The sequence below is a fragment of the Sorex araneus genome, chromosome 2 (genome assembly GCF_027595985.1).
Source record: "Sorex araneus isolate mSorAra2 chromosome 2, mSorAra2.pri, whole genome shotgun sequence".
Classification (NCBI taxonomy): Eukaryota; Metazoa; Chordata; class Mammalia; order Eulipotyphla; family Soricidae; genus Sorex; species Sorex araneus.
In genome coordinates this window covers 229362729-229383211 of record NC_073303.1, presented here as the reverse complement: position 1 = coordinate 229383211, position 20483 = coordinate 229362729, and the positions used below count along the sequence as shown (strand labels likewise).

The 20483-nt window shown below is 44.4% G+C and overlaps 1 non-coding gene and 1 pseudogene across 1 annotated transcript; one reads left to right on the top strand and one right to left on the bottom strand.

Moving 5' to 3' along the window:
• Window positions 1–20083, top strand: part of LOC101546997 (mitochondrial carnitine/acylcarnitine carrier protein-like) — a 30785-nt pseudogene extending 10702 nt beyond the window's left edge.
• On the bottom strand, window positions 12284–12390 carry LOC129402836 (U6 spliceosomal RNA). Its single transcript, XR_008628875.1, has one exon. It is a non-coding gene; the product is annotated as a U6 spliceosomal RNA (small nuclear RNA).
• Window positions 20084–20483: the final 400 nt, after the last annotated feature.

The window sequence follows — 20483 nt, the reverse complement described above, 5'->3', positions numbered from 1 at the left end:
TGGAGGAGATGGGCTCCAGCTTCCCTCCCTCTCCCCAGCAGAGCTCCCAGTGGCGGAAGACCTCCGGAACCTAGCCACAGCCATGCTCAAGGCCCTTCTCCACATGTTCGGACAAGCCTCATGCATGAAGGTTCCCAGAGGAACCCAGGTGTGTGTAATCGCATCAACGGCCAACATCCAGAGACTTAAAAGCAAGCTTCCGGAAGGGCACAGCCGCTTCACGGCTGCGCAATATCGTATAACCTACTTCTCCCTCTGGGAGAAACTAGCAAGCTACTGAGAGTTTCCTGCCCATATGGGAGAGCCTCAGAAGCTTCCCATGGTGTATTCATATGCCAAAGCCAGTAACAAGCTGGGTCTCATTCCCCTGACCCTGAAAGAGCCTCCAACGTGGCATCTTTGGGAAGGCCGAGTAGAGAGAGGCTTCTAAAATCTCAGGGATAGGACGAATGGAGAGGTTACTGAGACCGCTTGAGAAATTCAACAATCAACGGGATGATGAAGATGAAGATGAAGATGAAGATGAAGAAGATTGCCCTTCTGGAAGATGTGATAGATCCATCAGGACATCGGAGGGCAGTCATCTTGGTCTTGTAATTGGCGAAGGACAGGCGAGCATTGAGAATACTTTTCCCGGCTTCTGCCACATCAGCCAACACTGCTGCTCTTCTCTTTTTGAGGTCTTCCTTTATCACTTCTCTGCACAGCTTTGCGAACTCAGATGTTATCTTGTGACTGCCTGAGGCTCGTGCCAAACCACGTTGGTGAGTGAGCTGGAGAGTTTCCGAAGACAGGCGTCTGTTTGTGGCTTTTCCACTCTCGGCATTTCTCGCGCAGTCATGAAGGTGCTGAACCAGTCGATCATATTCCTTGTCAATGTTGTTAATAACGGCATCTTCCCACATTGCCGCAATAGTGCCAAAGAGCTCCCAGTTGGTGGTCATTCTGGGAGTTCTCTTCTTAAACTTAAACTTTGCAGTCCTTTCTCCCCACTCTGTGAAGTAGAATTTTGCGATGAAGGAGACGTTGGGCCGATCCCGTTTGGAATGTTGGGACAACAGCGATATCGGTCAGGCAAAACCTTAGATTGAATATGATGTGGTCAATTTCGTTGTGGAAACTTTAGTGGCAGTGAAATTCTGCCACTTTCAACAATCAAGGAGCCCAGTCTGTGTGCTGATCATTATCCCAGGATAATGAAAAATCTAAAAGGCAGGAAAAGTTCAGCAGGAAGAGTTCTGCTGGTGAACGGGAAAAACTATGCAAGCAGACTATAATAATACAGTCAGTATTGTATAGAATTGGTTATGGTTGAACTCTAACCTTTAGGAGCCAGAGACATAGTACAGAGGGTAGGGCACTTACTTTGCATGTGGCTGACCTGGGTTTTATCTCCAGCACCAGTAAGGAGTCATTCCTGAGTATAGAGCCAGGAATAAGCCTTGAACACAGGCTAGTGTGGTCCAAAAATCAAAACCAAAATAAAAGTCTTATTTTTATTAATTAGCTTTTCACGAGAACTACACCCAATGGTGCTGGGGTGAGGAGCATGAAGGTGCTCCCTGCTTTGCTCAGCGTTGCTTGGCTTGGTGGTCAAGGGGCCTGCGGTGCCAGGGATCAAACTCAGAGCCTCCTCCATTCTAAGTCTGCACTTCAGCACTTTGCACTTTGGCAAGTAAGGCCTAGAGAGGAAGGTAACAAATAAATTAAGAGTTAGTTTTCTTTTTAAAATTAATTTGCGGGTGGAGTTGGGTTAAAACCAGCAGTGCTCCAGGGATCTTCCCAGGTGATGCCCATAGAACCATTCTACTCCTGGGGATTTGAACCAGACTGGTGACAGCTTTAGCCACATGAGAGGAAAAAAATGTCTTACATTATTTACTGTCCTTCAGCCTCAAGAGTCAGTTAAATGTAGGCATAATGAGATATGAAGCACATGAAGACAATCCAAATTAAAGTAGAACATCAGAGAATGCTTCTGGGACAGGAAGATGCTTTAACAAGGCTTGAAGAAGATGGAGCCAGCTGGGTGAAGAGGAGGAAGAAAACAGGCACTTGGCTTAGAGGAGCCAAGTGGGTCAGAGCAGTGGGGAGGAAGCAGTTTGGTTGATTGCGGTGAAGGAGGCTGGAGACATCACCTGAAGCCAGGTCATGAAGAACCATTAGTGTTAAATCCAAAAGGAAGTTTTTTTCCTAAAACCTCTTTGAGAGGTCTTTGAAAGGTTTCAAACAAGAAAATAGCATAAGCTGATTTTTTTTTTATTTCAGAAAATTGACAGGATGTGGAGAATGGCCGGAGGAAGCAAAAGAAACAAATAGATTAAAATGACAAAAGCTGAATTCCATAATTCATACCAGAAGCAACTGGGACCCTAGTCTAGCTCAATAGCAGAGGAGTGGAGATGCGTACTGGGGGCTGTGCGGACTGGGGGATGCGAGTGTCCTCATGGACTTGGGTGGCTGGGCAAGAGATGACGCTCCTGCCTGAACACTGCCTTGGGAGGAAGATGCAGGCAGACTTTGCACAGAGTGAGCTCAACTCTCACAGGCCATCTCAGGTGGACATCTAGCATGCAAGGGGACACAAATCCAGTAGATTACTCCAGGCGATACATCTGGGGGAACATCAGCCTGGCCACAGGGCCTGGGCATGGCCCCCACAGGGACATGGGTAAGGGGCGGAGGGCTAAGGACAGAGCTATGGTTCTTTCCTTGCCTCTTGCCCTTATTACAGGGGTTTAAGACTTCTTGAAGTCCTGTTGTAGCTCTTTGTGCCACGTTCTTCTTAGGAGGGTCCATTTTTTCAAAAGTGATTTCACCAATGCCCCATGCAGGAGTGTTGCTTGCTCTGATCTGAGAAGTGTGTCATGAGACCAGGTTAGCATTAACTTATTGGCAGCTCATCACTCTGTTGGTTAATACTGAGCTAAGGGACAACTGCAACCTCCATGTTTTAGTAGTAGTAGAGTTTTTTTGTTTTTTGGGTTTTTTTTTTTTTTGGCCGCAACTGGCAATGATCAGGGGTTACTCCTGGCTTTGTACTCAGCAATAACTCTTGATAGTGCCAGGGACCATATGGGATGCCAGGGATCGAACCCATGTCAGTATCATAAAAGGTAAACATACTACCTGCTGTGCAACCTCTTTGGCTCCCCTATTTTATTATTTATTATTTTTAAATTGTATTTTATTTTTATAAAGTTGTTCACAATAATTCATTACATTTAATATTCAAATACCAATCCCACCACAATCCCACCTGTTTTAAAACAAATGTCACACCAAGCCTTCTCCAACTACTCTCCTATCAGTCTTTTTATTTTTTTTTTTATTTTTTTTTTGGGGGGGGTCACACCCAGCGATGCTCAGAGGTTACTCCTGGGTCTGCATCTCAGGAATTGCTCCTGGCGGTGCTCGGGGGACCATATGGGATGCTGGAATCGAACCCGGGTCCGCTGTGTGCAAGGCAAATGCCCTACCTGCTGTGCTATTGCTCCAGCCCCCACCTATCAGTCTTTTTAGAAGCTGGTGGTAGAAAGTATCTCGCTCACATGGCAGAGCCTGGCAAGCTACCCGTGGTGTATTCGATATGCCAAAAACAGTAACAAGTCTCACAAGTTACTGGTGCCCACTCGAGCAAATCGATGAACAGCGGATGACAGTGACAGTGAAATATAAATAAATAAATATATTGACATATTTTCATCTTGTCTTTTTAATAGAAATGAAAGCATAAAGTATATATAATTTGCCTCATTTCCCTTTTAATAGTCTAGCATTTTAAGTTTTTTTTTTTTCATTTTAGTGCTAAGGATCAAGCTTGTGGTCATGCATGCAAAACATGCTCTCTACCACTGAGCTACAGCCCCAGCCCACTATTTTTACATTAATGGATGATTAAAAATTTTTCTTGGCATGGGGCTGGAGTGCTAGCACAGCGGGTAGGGCGTTTGCCTTGCATGCGGCCGACCCGGGTTCAAATCCCAGCATCCCATATGGTCCCCTGAGCATCGCCAGGGGTGATTCCTGAGTGCATGAGCCAGAAGTGACCCCTGTGCATTGCTGGATGTGACCCAAAAAGCAAAAAAAAAAATTTTTTTTCAGGGAATCCTATGCAATGCCAGAGATCAAAACTGGGTCAGCCATATGCAAGACAAGTACCTTAACCCCTACACTATCTCGATGGTCCTTGATTTATGTCTCCCCACCCCCAGGTCCGGAAGATAGCCCAGAGGACTTCTGCATGTTCTTTGTAGCTGTTGGCATCTATCCAACACAGAATGGCCCCCTGCACTGAGGAAGTGATCTCTGAGCACCAGCCCACACTAGGGGCAACCGAAACAAAAAAGCATGGCACAGAAACAAAAGAAATAAGTAACATCCTCAGTGATACATTCTTATTTTTCTAAATTTTTCTATCCTAGTCATGAGTTACTTTAAAAAGTAGTAAGTGCATGGGGTAGGTGAGACAGTACAGTGGGTAGGGGTGCTTGCCTTCCATATGGTCTACCTGGTTTCCATCTCTAGCACCCCATATGGTCCCATGAGCTCACCAGAAGTAAGCCCTGAGCACTGATGGGTGTGGCCAATCCCCCATCCCAATAGATAAAAGTAGTACATACAAAATAACAACTATACAGAATATATGTCCAATATATAACATCTAGGGACACTGAATAAAAACACCATGTAAAACAGAACAGCTGCCTGCAGTAGGCCGAGAGAGAGCGCCAAACACGCCTGGCCTTTCACACGCTGGGTTCGATCCCCAGCATGGTACTGCGTATGTTTTCTTGAGCACTACCAGGAGTGATCCTTAAGCACAGAGCCAGGATCAAGTAAGCTCTCAGTACCACTGTGTGTGGTTCTAAAACAAACAGACAGAAAATTAATAATAGCAAAAGCAAAAAACTGCTTGTGGTACCATTATTATGTGGCACCACTGCTTGTGGTGGCATTCACATTTTTATACTTATTCTTGACATATAAAACTTGCAATTGTGAAAATAATCCTCTCCACTCCAAATGTATTATCTATCTCTACCCCTTCTCTGTCTGCACTCGCCCCTACTCCATGAATGCTGTTCCAACTGATTATTTCCTTGCTTCAGTGCTCTTCTTCCCAGGTCATCTTCCCACTCATACTATTTGTTCTTGCTATTTCCCTGCTTTAAAATGTCTCCTGAGGGCTGAGTGACAGCATAGCGGGTAGGGCGTTTGCCTTGCACTCGGCCGACCCGGGTTCAAATCCCAGCATCCCATATGGTCCCCCGAGCACTGCCAGGAGTAATTCCTGAGTGCAGAGCCAGGAGTAACCCCTGTGCATCGCCGGTTGTGACCCCCCCAAAAAAATGTCTCCTGAATCCCACTGTGCCTACAGGATATAGTTCAGACTCTGCACTGCATGAAAGTTTCTCTACAAGCGGCTACCAACCTACCCCTCAGAGCTCGCTCCTATTCCATCAACAGCCCTGACAAAAGCCTGTGAGCCTCTCGGCAACATGCTGTCTGCAGGAACGTGACTGCAGGCCTGGCTCTGAGGATTCCTCTCCTTGTTGTCTTCTCCTTTAAGACTCATCTCAAATATTCACCTCCTTGCAGCCCTCCCAAAGCTAACCCTATCGTGCATAGCTCTAGCAGCTTCTTGGTTTGTTGCATGGTACAGCTGGGTGTACATGCTAATCTTCCCTGACACATAGCCTCTAAGTGCATATCATACCCCATGTACCTCTAGCATCTAGAGTACCTGACGGATGGTGTCTTTTTAGTTAAATGAACGAAGCAATGACAGGTGTATGTTTCCTTCAACTCAATTACCCTCTAGGATTTTTGCTTAACCACTGGGGAAATTATTTAAAGACTTAAAGTGTTTATTTTGTTTCTATTTTATTTTATTTGGGGGCCAAACCAAGCAGTGCTCAGGACTTACCCCTCGCTCTCAGGGATCACTCCTGGCAGGGCTCAGGGATCTGGGGATTCACCCCAGGTCAGCCGTGAGCAAGGAAAGATCCCTTCCTGCTCTACTATTGCTCCAACCCCTTAAAACTTAAGTTTAAAAATATTTCTTTAAAAAACAGACTTTCGGGGCTGGAGCAAGAGCATAGTGGGTAGGGTGTGGCCGACCCGGGTTCAATTAATTACCAGCATCCCATATGGTCCCTTGAGCACCACCACGTGTAATTCCTGAGTGCATGAGCCAGGAGTAACCCCTGTGCATTGCCGGTGTCTCACACACACACACACCAGACAAACAAAAAAAAACAAAGACTTTTGAGGTATTTTGTTTGGTATGAGAATACTAATGAGATTAGACATAGTTTTTAATCTCGCAGGTTGCGGGGGGACTATAAGTCTATGAAGGGAGATGTAATTTTTTTTCCTGAGAAACAAATATTAAGAATGCAATTAGGGACTGGAGCGATAGCACAGCGGATAGGGTTTTGCCTTGCACGAGGCCGACCAAGGTTCGATTCCCAGCATCCCATTCTGAGCACCGCCAGGGATGATTCCTGAGTGCAGAGCCAGGAGTAACCCCTGTGCATTGCCAGGTGTGACCCAAAAAGCAAAAAAAAAAAAAAAAAAAGAATGCAGATAAATTCATGATAAATTTGGAGGCAAGTTTCCACAAAATAGAAAGCAATAAAAATATACTCGACCAAGATTTGGGGGTCTAGTATATTTTCTCTTCTCTGCCATTTATTAGCTGTGTAAACTTGGAGAGGTCACTTAATTATCTCTGCATCTATTTTTGGTAAAATTAATGTTTTTATTATTTATTTATTTATTTATTTACTGCTTAGGGCCACACCTAGCACTGCTCAGGGCTTACTCCTTGGCTCTGCTCTCAGGGTTTACTCCTGGTGGGCTCTGGGGATCATATGGGATGCCAGGAATTGAACCCAGGTCAGCTGCGTAAAAGGCAAACACCCTACCCTCTGTACTATCACTCCGAAATCTTGATTTTTTTATTGTTAAATTTCCTTTAAGTTCTTTGATTTTCTAAGTGCTCTGAGATCACTGGAAAGAGCAATTACTGTAGTTGAACTTGTCGGAAGAAAGCTAATGATGAAATTTGAGCTGAACTTGAACTGTGGGTGAGATCTGAATAGCCAGAGAAGAAGGAGAAAGGCATTTCAGATATGGGAAACAACATAAACAAAGGGACAAGCAGAGACAGGATTGTGCAGGCACGTTTGTGAGATGGGCTAGACGAGGCTATCTGTGGTGGAGAATGTTTGTTAGCAAGATTGGGAAATAACTTGGGTAGGTTGCCTAGGGCCAGGAAGGACTTAAGAGAGATGCACAGGAATCAGTGAAGCTATTTTAGGATACTTGCAAAAGGCAGCACCAAGTAATAAGGGCCAAGATTAGCCTCCCAGCCCTGGGGAAGCTTAATAATGGTTGAAGAAAAGTTGCAAAGATAGAATCAGGGAACTGGCTTGGCTATCCATTTTGGGAGAAAGGAAGGAGACAAACAAGTTTTATTTCAAACCAGAGCAAATCAGATTCTACCCTGGGTCCCACTGCCTCCTGGAGAGAAGAGAGGACGCACTAGTACACAGTCCATTCTGTCTACTTTCGAGATAGAAGGCAGAGGGTGGCAACAGCACCTTTACACAACAAAACAGAGCAAAGAATAACAGAGACTCACCTTTTCCTTGTCAGTAAGTTTTGTTTTCTTTGGTATACTTTGAAGTCCTTTGTGCTTGTTCTGTATTTTGAAACTTCCAAATTTTATCTAATCAAGAAATCCAAATAATTTCTTTCAGTCCCTAAAATATAAAAATGTACATTCAGTTGGCAGTATCTAAATGTGAGGCTAACTCCTGGGAATATACCCTAGCCCCTCCCCCCAAAAAAATGCAGAAAAGCCATCTGCACTTCTATGTTCATGGCAGCACTATTCACAATAACCAGAATCTGGAAACAACCATTGTGCCTGAGAACAGATGATTGGGAAAAGAAACTATGGTATATCTACACAGTGGAATACTATACAGCCAGCAGGAAAAATGAAGTCATGAAATTTGCTTGTAAATGAATGGACACGGAGAGTATGATGCTGAGTTGGATAAGTCAGAGGGAGAGGGACACATGTAGAATGATTACACTCATTTGTGGGAGATATATATAATATATATAATAAAATATATAATAAAAACATGGTATGAGACAATACTGAAAGATCGTAGAAATGAGGGCTAGGAGGACTGGTTCATGGTTTGAAGCTTGCTGCAAGTAGTGTAGGGGGAGGGCAATTAGGAGAGATAAGAGACCATTATGACAATGATAGTTGCAATTGATCACTCTGGACAAGAACGGAGTACTGAAAAGAGGTAAACTTATATACATGATAACCTTTATTGTACCTGTATTGCAAACCATAATGTCTAAAGGGAAAGTGATAAAGTGAGTGAGAGAGAGAGAGAGAGAAAGAGAGAGAGAGAGAAGAAAAGTGTCTCCCATAGAAGCAGATTTGTAGTGGTTGGGGGGTACAGGAGGGGAAATTCGGGACATTGGTGGTGGGAAATGTACACTGGTGAAGGGATGACTGTTGGAACATTCATGAATAACTTTGTAACTGTATCTCATGGTGATTCAATATGTATATCACACACACATACACACACACACACACACACACACACACACAAGGCTAGAGCTATAGTAAAGTAGGTAGGGCACTTGCCTAGCATACAGCCGACTTGGGTTTAATCCCGGGATCTCAATAGAGTCCCCTGAGCCCACCAGAGTGATCCCTGAGTACAGAGCCAGGAATAAGCTCTACGCACTGCTAGATATGGCTCAAAAACCAAACAAACATGGAGGCTGGAGTAAGCACAGCGGGTAGGGCGTTTGCCTTGCACACAGCCAACCCGGGTTCAATTCCCAGCATCCCATATGGTCCACCGAGCACCACCAGGAGTAATTCCTGAGTGCATGAGCCAAAGTAACCCCTGTGCAATTCCGGGTATGACCCCCCCAAAAAAAACAGAAACAAACAAGCATGAAAGAAAGTGGTATTCAAATGTAAAAATCAAAAGAAATACAAAAATTGGTTTTATACACACAATTTTGATTAAAAATGCCATGGCATATACTTTTGCCTCAGGAAAGGATCAAGACAGCATATATGATTAATTTTACCTAAAATACTTAAGAAATGGAATGATAGCAAAGCAGGTAGGGTGTTTGCCTTGCACAAGGCCGATCCGGGTTCCATTCCTGCGTCCCCCTCAAGGAGTCCGGTAAGCTACTGAGAATATCCTGCCCACACGGCAGAGCCTGGCAAGCTACCTGTGGCATATTCGATATGCCAAAACAGTAGCAATAAGTCTCACAACGAAGGCATTACTGGTGTCCACTCAAGCAAACTGATGAGCAACAACAGGATGACAGTGGTACAGTGCTAAAATACTTAAAAAATCTCGACTATTACAGTCTCCTTAAAGGAGACATTTTTGGGAGTTCTTACATTTTATTATTATTATTTATTGGTATTGGAGCTACACACAGTAGTGCTCAAGAGTTACTCCCAGCTCTGTGCTCAGAGTGTGGGGGTGGAACCACGCTATATAGGGGATTCAACCTGGGCTCCTAGCTGGAGAGTATGTGTTCTGGCCCATTGGTCTCTCTGTCCAAGCAGGCTTCTTAAATTTATTGACATGTACTTATTTTTCAACTAATACTAATTTGTCAAATATTGTGCAATAGGACCAAGATAACAATAATAATATCAACAGAAGAGGAGAAAATCCACAAAACAACATGAAAATTTATTGTTCAAAACAGAATTGTCTGAAAAGAGAAAAGTCCAGATCATCAGAGAGACAAGTGGGGCTTATTTGTGTGTGTGTGTGTGTGTGTGTGTGTGTGTGTGTGTGTGTGTGCGCGCGCGTGCTGGAGGGAAGCACACCTAGCTGTGCTCAGGGCTTAACTGGAGCTCAGGGATCCCTGCTGATGGGGCTCAGGGCACTGTATGGGATGCTGGGGAATGAACCCAGGTGGGCTGCATGGAAAGCAAGTGCCCAGCCACTTTACTATTGCTCTGACCCACAGGCTTCTTCTGTGGTTCTGCCTGACTCAACAGCCAGCTTATCTCTGTCTCCTGATTTCCCTGGCTCCACCTCTGTGCTGGAGTCAAATGGGAGACAGCTGATCATCACAACAGAAGAAAAGGGAAGGGGAGAAATTAGCTGCATGCTTTAAGTTGTAATAGCATATTATTTATGCCAATAAAACTTCTTTAAAAAAAAAAAAGAGTGCATAGCCTGGATCATAGTGTATTGATTCAGACTCAGGCCAGGAGGATAATGTCAACATCTTTTCATGACGTCACACCATTTGTCTCACATAGCGGTTAGGGTACAGACATCCTCTTCATGTAGACACGATGCTCCCGAGTTCCTGACCTACAGACAAGTGGAGTGGAATGCCTTAGGAAATGAAAAGAATGAGTCAACAGCCTTTCTTGCTTTTCACTGGTTTCTTAGAAACACTAGGAGAGTGGGCCCACCCCAATTCTGCCCCTGAAGCCTGTTGTACAGGCAGACTGCCCGACAAGCCCCTTCGAAAACAGGAAATGGAGTGGCAGCAAGCTCAGAAACCTCTTAGCTATCTGTTGACTCTTATTTTCAAGTTTCCCTTGTTTACTTTTCTCTTTGGCTTTTCTTAATTTTTAGGAAAGTTTCTTCGGCAAATTCCCACTAGTCCCCAACTATATTTTTTATTTTTTATTTTTTATTTTTTTTAAATTTTTTAATTTTATTTATTTTTAATTAGAGAATCACCGTGAGGGTACAGTTACAGATTTATACACTTTTGTGCTTATACTTCCCTCATACAAAGTTCGGGAACCCATCCCTTCACCAGTGCCCATTCTCCACCACCCGTAAACCCAGCGTCCCTCCCACCCTCCCCAATCCCATCTCCCCCCCACCCCACCCTGCCACTGTGGCAAGGCATTCCCTTCTGTTCTCTCTCTCTAATTAGCTGTTGTGGTTTGCAATAAAGGTGTTGAGTGGCCGCTGTGCTCAGTCTCTAGCCCTCATTCAGCCCGCAACTCCCTTCCCCCACATGGCCTTCGACTACAATGTAGTTGGTGATCGCTTCTCTGAGTTGACCTTTCCCCGGAACGTGAGGCCAGCCTCGAAGCCATGGAGTCAACCTCCTGGTACTTATTTCTACAGTTCTTGGGTGATAGTCTCCCACTCTGTTATTCTATATACCATAGATGAGTGCAATCGTTCTATGTCTGTCTCTCTCTTTCTGACTCATTTCACTCAGCATGAAACTTTTCATGCCCATCCACTTAACTACAAAATTCTTGACCTCCTTTTTTCTAACAGCTGCATAGTATTCCATTGTATAGATGTACCAAAGTTTCCTCAACCAGTCATCCGTTCTGGGGCATTCGGGTTTTTTCCAGATTCTGGCTATTGTAAACAGTGCTGCGATGAACATACATGTGCAGATGTTGTTTCGATTGTACTTTTTTGCCTCTCTGGGATATATTCCCAGCAGTGGTATTGCTGGGCCCAACTATATTTTTTAAAAGAAAGGAAGAGAATTAGTGTTTGTCCACACTTGGGCCAGAGGGAAATGAGACTTGCTCTGGCTGGCTCACATCCTCCCTAGAAACATGGGCCCTGGAATCTGCTGGCTCTGGCCCGAGCCTCTGCGGTGTACTAATAAGCTGAGTTCACAGCACTCTGCGATACCTCTGTGACCTCACCTAGGAACTGGCCCAAGTGAAGAAGGAGATCCTCAATTGCTCCCTTAATGACGCAGGAGGCTCATCAGAGTAGTTGCATTGTCCATCTCTGTTGCATTGGCAAGTTCAATTCCTCAGCACAAAAGAACGAAGTGGGGGGGCTGGAGCGATAGCACAGCGGGTAGGGCGTTTGCCTTGCACTCGGCTGACCCAGGTTCCATTCCCAGCATCCCATATGGTCCCCTGAGCACCGCCAGGAGTAATTCCTGAGTGCAGATCCAGGAGTAACCCCTGTGCCTCGCCAGGTGTAACCCAAAAACAAACAAAAAAAATAACAACAACAAAAAACCAAAGTGGAGCCCAGATTTCTTCAGTGGATTTGACTAAGGAGATGGTGCTTGGATGTTAGTTTTACCTTAAAACCAAGCTAAAAGTACCAGTCCTTTGTATGTTATTTTTTTGTTTGTTTTATTGAGGGCTACACCCATCTGTGCTCGGGGCTTGCTCCTGTCTCTGAACTCAGGGGTCAAGCCTGGTGAGTCTCCCGGGACCATGATAAGGTGTTTGTTTTAAAATATGGAACACTTCACAAATTTGCATGTCATTCTTGAGCAGGGGCCTTGCTAATCTTCTCTGTATTGTTTCAAGTTCCAAGGTTTAGTATATGTGCTGCCAAAGCGAGCATTGGTGCTACACTTTTAACCAGGGTTGGCTGCATACGAGGCAAGTGCCTTATCCCCTGTACTATCTCTCGGGCCTTTACATGTTGTTTAGCAATTTATTTAATCTCTTTTTTAAGACAAATAAGCAAACTTAGAACATACATACTCTTGAAAGTGTTAAATATATTAAGAGTTAAGCATATTAGGGGCTGGAGTGATAGCATAGCGGGTAGGGCGTTTGCCTTGCACGCAGCCAACCCGGGTTCGAATCCCAGCATCCCATATGGTCCCCTAAGCACCGTCAGGGGTAATTCCTGAGTGCAGAGCCAGGAGTGACTCCTGTGCATCGCCAGGTGTGACCCAAAAAAGAAGGAAAAAAAGGAGTTAAGCATATTAAACACTAGAAAAAAGAGATGCTAAAGTGTAAAGAAATATAGCAGTGAACTTGTTTAATGAGAATAGTTGCCCCCCAAGAAAAAGAAAAATTTTTTTCTTTACATTTTTATATTTTCAAGCTACTCATAAAAAGTGTAAATATTTGTTTTACAATAGAAAACTAGTAATAGATTCAAAAATTTAAAACACTATTACTTCCATTTTTTATTCTTGCTTTTCTGATTACTTGTATAAGCATGTAGTTTTTAAAATCATCCTGGGGGCTGGAGCGATAGCACAGCGGGTAGGGCGTTTGCCTTGCACGCGGCCGACCCGGGTTCTAATCCCAGCATCCCATATGGTCCCCTGAGCACCGCCAGGGGTAATTCCTGAGTGAAGAGCCAGGAGTAACCCCTGTGCATCGCTCGGTGTGACCCAAAAACCAAAAAAAGAAAAAAAAATCATCCTGGACTTCTGTTCTATAATTTTGAATTTTAGAGATAAATTAGGAGTGAAATATGTGGGATGGAGAGACAGCTCATGGGGCTGAGCACATACGTTGCAAGCAGTAGGCCTGGGTTTAATCTCAGCATAACTAGGTGGGGCCCAAGAACAGAAATAAAAGTAAAAGGTGTGTTAAATGTTTCTTTATTTCACTCGGTGATCTCTATACATCTTTCATGTTTTAGGTCCACACTGAGTGAGGATGTCTGAGTGTGAGCAGTAAAATTGGACTACTTTTCAGAGGTAGGAAGAAATTTGAATCCATGCCGACAGTTATTTGTAGCTCAGCCTTTCCCTGCTGCAGTGACTCTTCTGTGCCCCCCCAAAGATGCCCTATTAGACTGCCAGGAGGTTTGTCTGCGGCCCTCCTAGAGGAATCAGTTTCTCAGATCACCCCTTCCCAGAGCCCGCCTCTGTGAACAGCTGCCCACCTGTCCTGTTTCCTGCATAGCGGCTATTCCCGTGACATCCTCTTAGTCATCTGCTTAGCGCCTTGCTCAGTAAGTGGATTGAAAATCATCTTCTTTTACAGGTAAAACAGCTGTGACTTTTCACTCTTTCTGTTGGTGACCTCGTCTGGTTTGTATGCCTCAAGGATAAAGTTAATAAAACTGTTAAAGAAATCAAATATGAGACCTAGGAAAGGCAAAGGTCATGCAAACATAAACCCTAATACAACCATATCTTGGCAAGAGACTCTATAACATACTTTGAAATAATATGTCGGCTTCCAAAAGGCTGCACCATGGGTATTCTTTAGGATATTTTGTATGTCTACGCTAACATCTTAAGTGCATGACTGAACTACTTGTTCATTGTCTCCCTGGCTTTATGGAGAATTTTCCTGGAATATATTGTCGTTTGTTTTTTTTTGGGGGGGAGGGGTGTTACTGGAGACCAAGTCAGTTGAGGCAAGTGCTCTGCAACTGAGGCACATCCCTTTTTTCCTTTATATTTTGTTTTTAGTCAATCCTGACTTTTCATAATGAATTGCTGAAATCTGATGATTAGACGTTGAAAGTTTGATAAAATAAGGAGGTGGCAGTCTTAGGGATCAAACCCAGGGCCTCAAAATTAATTTTTTTTTGTTTGTTTTACTATTTTTCACTTTTTTTCCCTTTTGTTTGGGGGGCTTTTTTCTAGGGGGGGGGGTTGTTTGGGACCTACTTCTAGTAGTGCTCAGGACACTGAACAGTGCCAGAGATGGAGCCCAGAGCTCCTGCCTGAAAGCATAAACTCTTGCCCTTTGAGCTATTTCATTGTTCCCTCCAATTTTTTTCCTTACATATACACTTTTAAAGTCTAATTTGTTGGCAACTTTTAAATACAGTGCACAATATCTTTAATTATAATCATCACGCTATACATTACACTATCTCACCAGGACTTAATTACTTAACAATTAAAAGTCTGTTTTTGTTTTGGAGTCACACCTAGTGATACACAAGAGCTACTCCCAGCAATGTGGGATACTGTGCAGTATCTCGTTATGTATCTTATTTGTTTGACTTGTTTTGATTTGGTTTGGAGGCTCTACCAGGCAGTGTTCAGGGCTTACTACTGGATCTGTGCTCAGGGATCATTCCTGGTGGTGCTCCAGGGACCATATAGGAGGCCTGGGATCAAACTGAGGTCAGCTGCTTGCAGGGTGAGCACCTTACCCACTATACTATTTCCATGGCCCCTGTTTTAATATTTTTAAGGAGCCTCTGTACTGTTATATTTAGTGACAGCATCAATTTATATTCTCACAATAGTGCACAAAGTTTTCCTTTTTCTCTCTCTTTAACAACCATAGTAATTTTTTGTCTTTGGAAATTGCCATTCTCACAGGATCTCATTGTGGTTTTGATTTGCGCTTTCCTGAAGATTAGTCATGTCCAACACTTTGTCATGATGTTGCCCTTTTATAAAGTTGTTAAGCATCTTTGATTTTGGGGGGGTTATTTGTTTGTTTTATTTTTGGGCCACACTCAGCAGTGCTCGGGGCTTATTCCTGGCTCTGTGCTCCAGCTCAGGAGACCGTTTGGGGATGCTGTGGAAATCAAACACAGGTCAGCCACACGGAAGACAAGGGCCTTACTGTACCATTGCTCTGGCACCTGTTGGTCAAAACCAATGTAGAAGAGCTTACCAATGATGTCTTCTACTGAGAGCTTCTGTTTTGAAGGGGATTGTCCTCTCAAGCAGCGCTCAGGTGACGTGGGGCCACCGCCTGACACTTGACACACCAGTCCGTTGCTCAGGCCCAGTGTGCACACAGCCTCCAGGCTTATAGGCAGCAGTGCTCAAGGCACCACTTGGTGCTGGGAACCAATTTGGGTCCTGGTGCTGGTCAGACATGCCTCTGCTCCTTGAGTTATCTCTCCAGACCTCTTCTAGGAGTTTTGTTGTTTGGGGATCTTATTTTCAAGTCTTTGATATAATTTGAGTTGATTTTTTGGGTTTGTTTTGGGACACATCTGGTTGTGCTCAGGGCTTACTCCTGGCTCAATGATCAGGAATCATACCTGGTGAGGCTTGGAGGGACCATGCATGATGCTGGGGATCAAACTGGGTCTGCCACATCAAAGGTAAGCACTCTACTTGCTGCACTATCACTCTGGCCCTAATTTGAGTTGGATTTTTTTTTATGTGAGATATGAGATAATGGTTCAGTTTCATCCTTCTGCAGGTAGCTATTTTGTTTTCCCACCACCATTAATTGAAGATACTGTCCTTCACTCTATGTGACAGTTGTTTTCAGTTTTAGCTCTTTTTTTTGGGGGGGGAGTCACACCTGGCTTACTTCTGGCAGTTCTTAGGGGACCACATAGGATGCTGGGGATTGAACCTGGGTCGGCCGCATACAAGGCAAGCACACTACCCACCGTACTATCTATCTGACCCCTATCTATTTTCTTAAACTGTTATGAGCATTTTGACATAGGTAATTTTTAAAAATTGTCTGTGAAGAAGAAGTAAAATGGAGGAGAGCCACACCTCACAATGCTCAGGGACTACTCCTGGCTCTGTGCTCAGGAGTCACTCCTAGTGGTGTTAGAGATCAAATTGAGGTCATGCATGCAAGGCAAACAACTTAAAACCTCTAAAAAGAAAAATGTTATAGGGATCATACCTGTTTAACTGAAGTTCAGGGCTCCTCTAATGATGTTGGGGAAGGGGACCCCATGTGAGGTAAGGGTAAACAGGTAGTGCCTGAGATTGAATTTAGGGGCTTGCACATGTTAGGTATATGTTCTACCGTGGCCGACCTGCGTTCGATTCCTCCGCCCCTCTCGAAGAGCCCGGCAACCTACCGAGAGTATCTTGCCCACAAGGCAGAGCCTGGCAAGCTACCTGTGGCATATTGGATATGCCAAAAACAGTAACAATAAGTCTCTCAATGAGAGATGTTACTGGTGCCCGCTTGAACAAATTGATGAGCAACGGGATGACATTAATTTAAGTTGTTCACAGTAATTTATTACATTCAACATTCCAACACCAATCCCACCTCCATTATACCTTCCCACCACCATTATTTTGAATTGTACCACTACCACCCAAGCCTGCCCCAAAAACAGATCCTAAATAATTTATTTTGTATTGCTTGTTATGAATAATCTTCTAAAAATGATTCAAAAATTGTCTTAGAGAAAAGTGTGTGAAGATTGTTATATCTCACCCTAGAGCCATTAAGCCATTGTATAAGCGATTACTAACATATTGCTATAGTTTGAGCCTTGTAATATTCTTTGTTAACATATATATGTTTGAATCAAGATCAGTTGCCTTCTACTTGACACCCTATCAGATGTTGTGTACTATTCTTTGTACATCAGTGGTATAGAGTACGAGATATCTCTATGTCAGGAATTCTAAAATTTTAAATAGGGTGATACAGCTAGAGTTAGATTTTTAACTGGATGGTGACTTTGAGGTCTGAGGCATCTCTGCAGTTTGCTGCTTTCTTCGAGATTTATTTGTGAGTCTCTGGATCACGGCCAGTTAATGAGCCTATATGGCAGTTTGTGGGAGTGGGCGGTCACCCAGCTCCATGACAGCCTGGAGATTTCAATCACAAAACCTGCAGACCTGAGTTTTTCAGCAGATTCATTCTCATGGATGTCGCTCATCCTGAGCCTGTGGGGATCGGCCGAGAGCATGGCAACACTTGGGTTCTAGAGGTTTTGGGCTGCCGGGGCTCTGGTGGGGTGGGTGGTGGGCTCATCCACCCTCCTCCGGGAGACTCAGCCTGGCATGGGGTTTGCAGGCATCTCTGCAGCTTGCTGCTCTCTTTCAAGATTTTCTGTTCAGCCACTTTAGCTGCCTCCCTTGCCTAGCCCAAAACGTTATTGTGTGTGGGTGGGGAGGGCCACCCTGGTGCTGCTGGGACTATTCTTGGCTTGGTGCTTGTGGGTTGTTCCCAGGGCACCATGTGATCCTGGAAACACTGGGATCCAGGCCTACTGCATGGAAAGCTTACACTTCATCTTTGAGCTATGTGTACTTTCATTTCCCTTAGAACTCAAAAAGACATATTTGTTTTTATAAGATATAACTTTTTGGGGCTAGAGCAATAGCACAGCGGGTAGGGCGTTTGCCTTGCACGCGGCCGACCTGGGTTCGATTCCCAGCACTACATATGGTCCCCTGAGCACCGCCAGGGGTGATTCCTGAGTGCAGAGCCAGGAGTAACCCCTGTGCATTGCCAGGTGTGACCCATAAAGCAAAAAAAATTTTTTTTTTGTGCACTCAGGAATCACCCCTGGCGGTGCTCGGGGGACCATGTGGGATGCTGGGAATCGAACCGGGGTCGGCTGCGTGCAAGGCAAACGCCTACCCTCTGTGCTATCTCTCCAGCCCCAAGATACAACTTTTACTGAGGAGCTTGAGATATGGCTCAGTGGCAGGGCACTTGCCTTGGGAGACATAGGATAGATCCTCAGCACTGCAAAAAACAAAACCAGGACTGTAGCCATAGTACAGCAAGTAGGGCACTTACCAGAACCTCATGGTCCCCTACACCTACTAGGAGTGATCCCTGAGTTCAAGCCAGGAGTTATCCCTGAGCAATGCCGGCTGTGACCCAAAAACAAAACAAAAAACAAACCAATCAACCAACAAGCAAACAAACAAACAAAACACACACCAAAAAAACAACCATGCCAAGAAATGAAGGCTTTTATCTAGTATAACTTTACATTTAATACTTCATATTTAAAAGATCCAGTGATTTGGGGCTGGAGCAATAGCACAGCGGATAGGGTGTTTGCCTTGCATGCGGCCGACCCAGGTTCGATTTCCATCATCCCATATGATCCACTGAGCACTGCCAGGAGTAATTCCTGAGTGCAAAGCCAGAAGTAACCCAAAAAGAAAAAAAAATCCAATAATTTCATGTCCTTCCCAGTACTTATTTGTTATAAGTACTTAATACTTGTACTTAAGTACTTATGTGTTATAATTACTTATAAATACTTCCCAGTAATGATTTTTATGTTCCAGGGATGAAACCCAGAGTATGGCAAGTGTTCTACCCCAGAGCTACATCCCTGCCCTAACTTTGACACTTTTGAAGAGTATAGGCAGATATTTTCTAGAACTTTCTTCATTTTGCAGAGCCTCTTGCCCACACACCTGGCTGTCTTCCCTGGGGCCCCTCGAAGGGAATGGGCTCCAGCTTCCCTCCTCACCCCGAGCAGAGCTCCCGGCGGCCAAAGACCACCGGAACCTAGCTACAGCCATGCTCGAGGCCCCTCTCCACACGTTCGGACAGGCCTCACGCATGAAGGTACCAGCAGAGGAACACAGGTGTGTGTAATTGCATCAACAGTCAGCACCCAGAGACTTAAAAGCAAGCTCCCAGAAGCTTGTAGCCTACTTCTCTCTCTGGGAGAAACTGGCAAGCTTCCGAGAGTTTCCTGCCCACATGGGACAGCCTTGCAAGCTTCCTATGGTGTATTCATATGCTAAATCCAGTAACAAGCTGGATCTCATTCCCCTGACCCTGAAAGAGACTCCAGTGCGACATCGACATCTTTGAGAGGGCAAGCCAAGAGAGACTTCTAAGATCTCAGGGAAAGGTTACTGAGCCCGCTCGAGAAATAGATGATTGACGGGATTTCGTGATTCATGATTCATGATTCTTCATTTTGAGAGCTTGTTTGGAGGTTCTAGCAGGTAAATGCAGATACTCCTACATCCTCAATTGAAGAACAGTCTGTCTCTGTTAGGGCAAGAAACTGCAACAAAAATCTCCAGAAGATGTGCTTAGCTACACACAATTGTTTGCAACAAAAACTTATCTGGAGTTTTCACCACAGGAATCATGACCCCTTGAAAATGGATTAAGTGCTTATCAGATCCAGGCTTCTTCAGGGTAAACCAGGACTTGTATCTTGGACTATGCCAAAAAGTTGTACCAGAAATCAGGAATTCGAAGTATCTGCAAGGGGACTGTGCTCACCCTTTTGGGAGATGTCCCAGTCCGAGGAAGTATTTTATGACATATGAGTGCCTGAAAAGTATCTTAATCCAGAGGGAAAGAATGTCAGTGAACTTAGTGTGCCTCAAATCTTGGTGGCTGTGGACACTGCAGGAATCTTCAATTGAACAATGACAATTATCCCAGAAGTGCTCAAGTCCTGCTTCCAGACTGCTCGTCCTGGGTAACATTCCAAATGGTTTCAGAGGTGTGCTGAAGGAGCTGATCCAAGATGGACTCTCGTTCATGTTAAAGGGGTTCAGTGCAGTGATGAGCCAACACTTTCCAGCCAAAGCGGCTTTGTTCCTTGACTTTGAAGTTGCTGTGAACTTCCTTGATTGGGCTGCCCACAACTTGTGAGGCTGAGACCTGGCAAAGTTCCAGATGTTGGAAGTTGTGACCAAGGAGGATCAGTGGGCAGGACTAGTGTTCTGGAGGGTATAGTGGGGTCAGTGTTGAATGCTGACATGGTGTAATCATTGGCTTAATGACATGCTCTACCTTGTATAACCCAGTATTCTGTTTTGAAACTTGAATTCATTCTTGTCAATTTGAGGATTTGGAGATGGAGTTAGTAGATTTTAGACCAGGTGCCACCTGTGGCCTGAGTGCTACCAATTGATTGCTGACTCCACTACATCCAATGCGCTTGTTGCTAAAGGAAGGACTCGATCTCACTGCAGAGACTGTGCACATTTTCGACCAGCTAGACAGGAATTAAAATCTTCTTTAATCCCTAGCATAGAAGACTCATCAGATT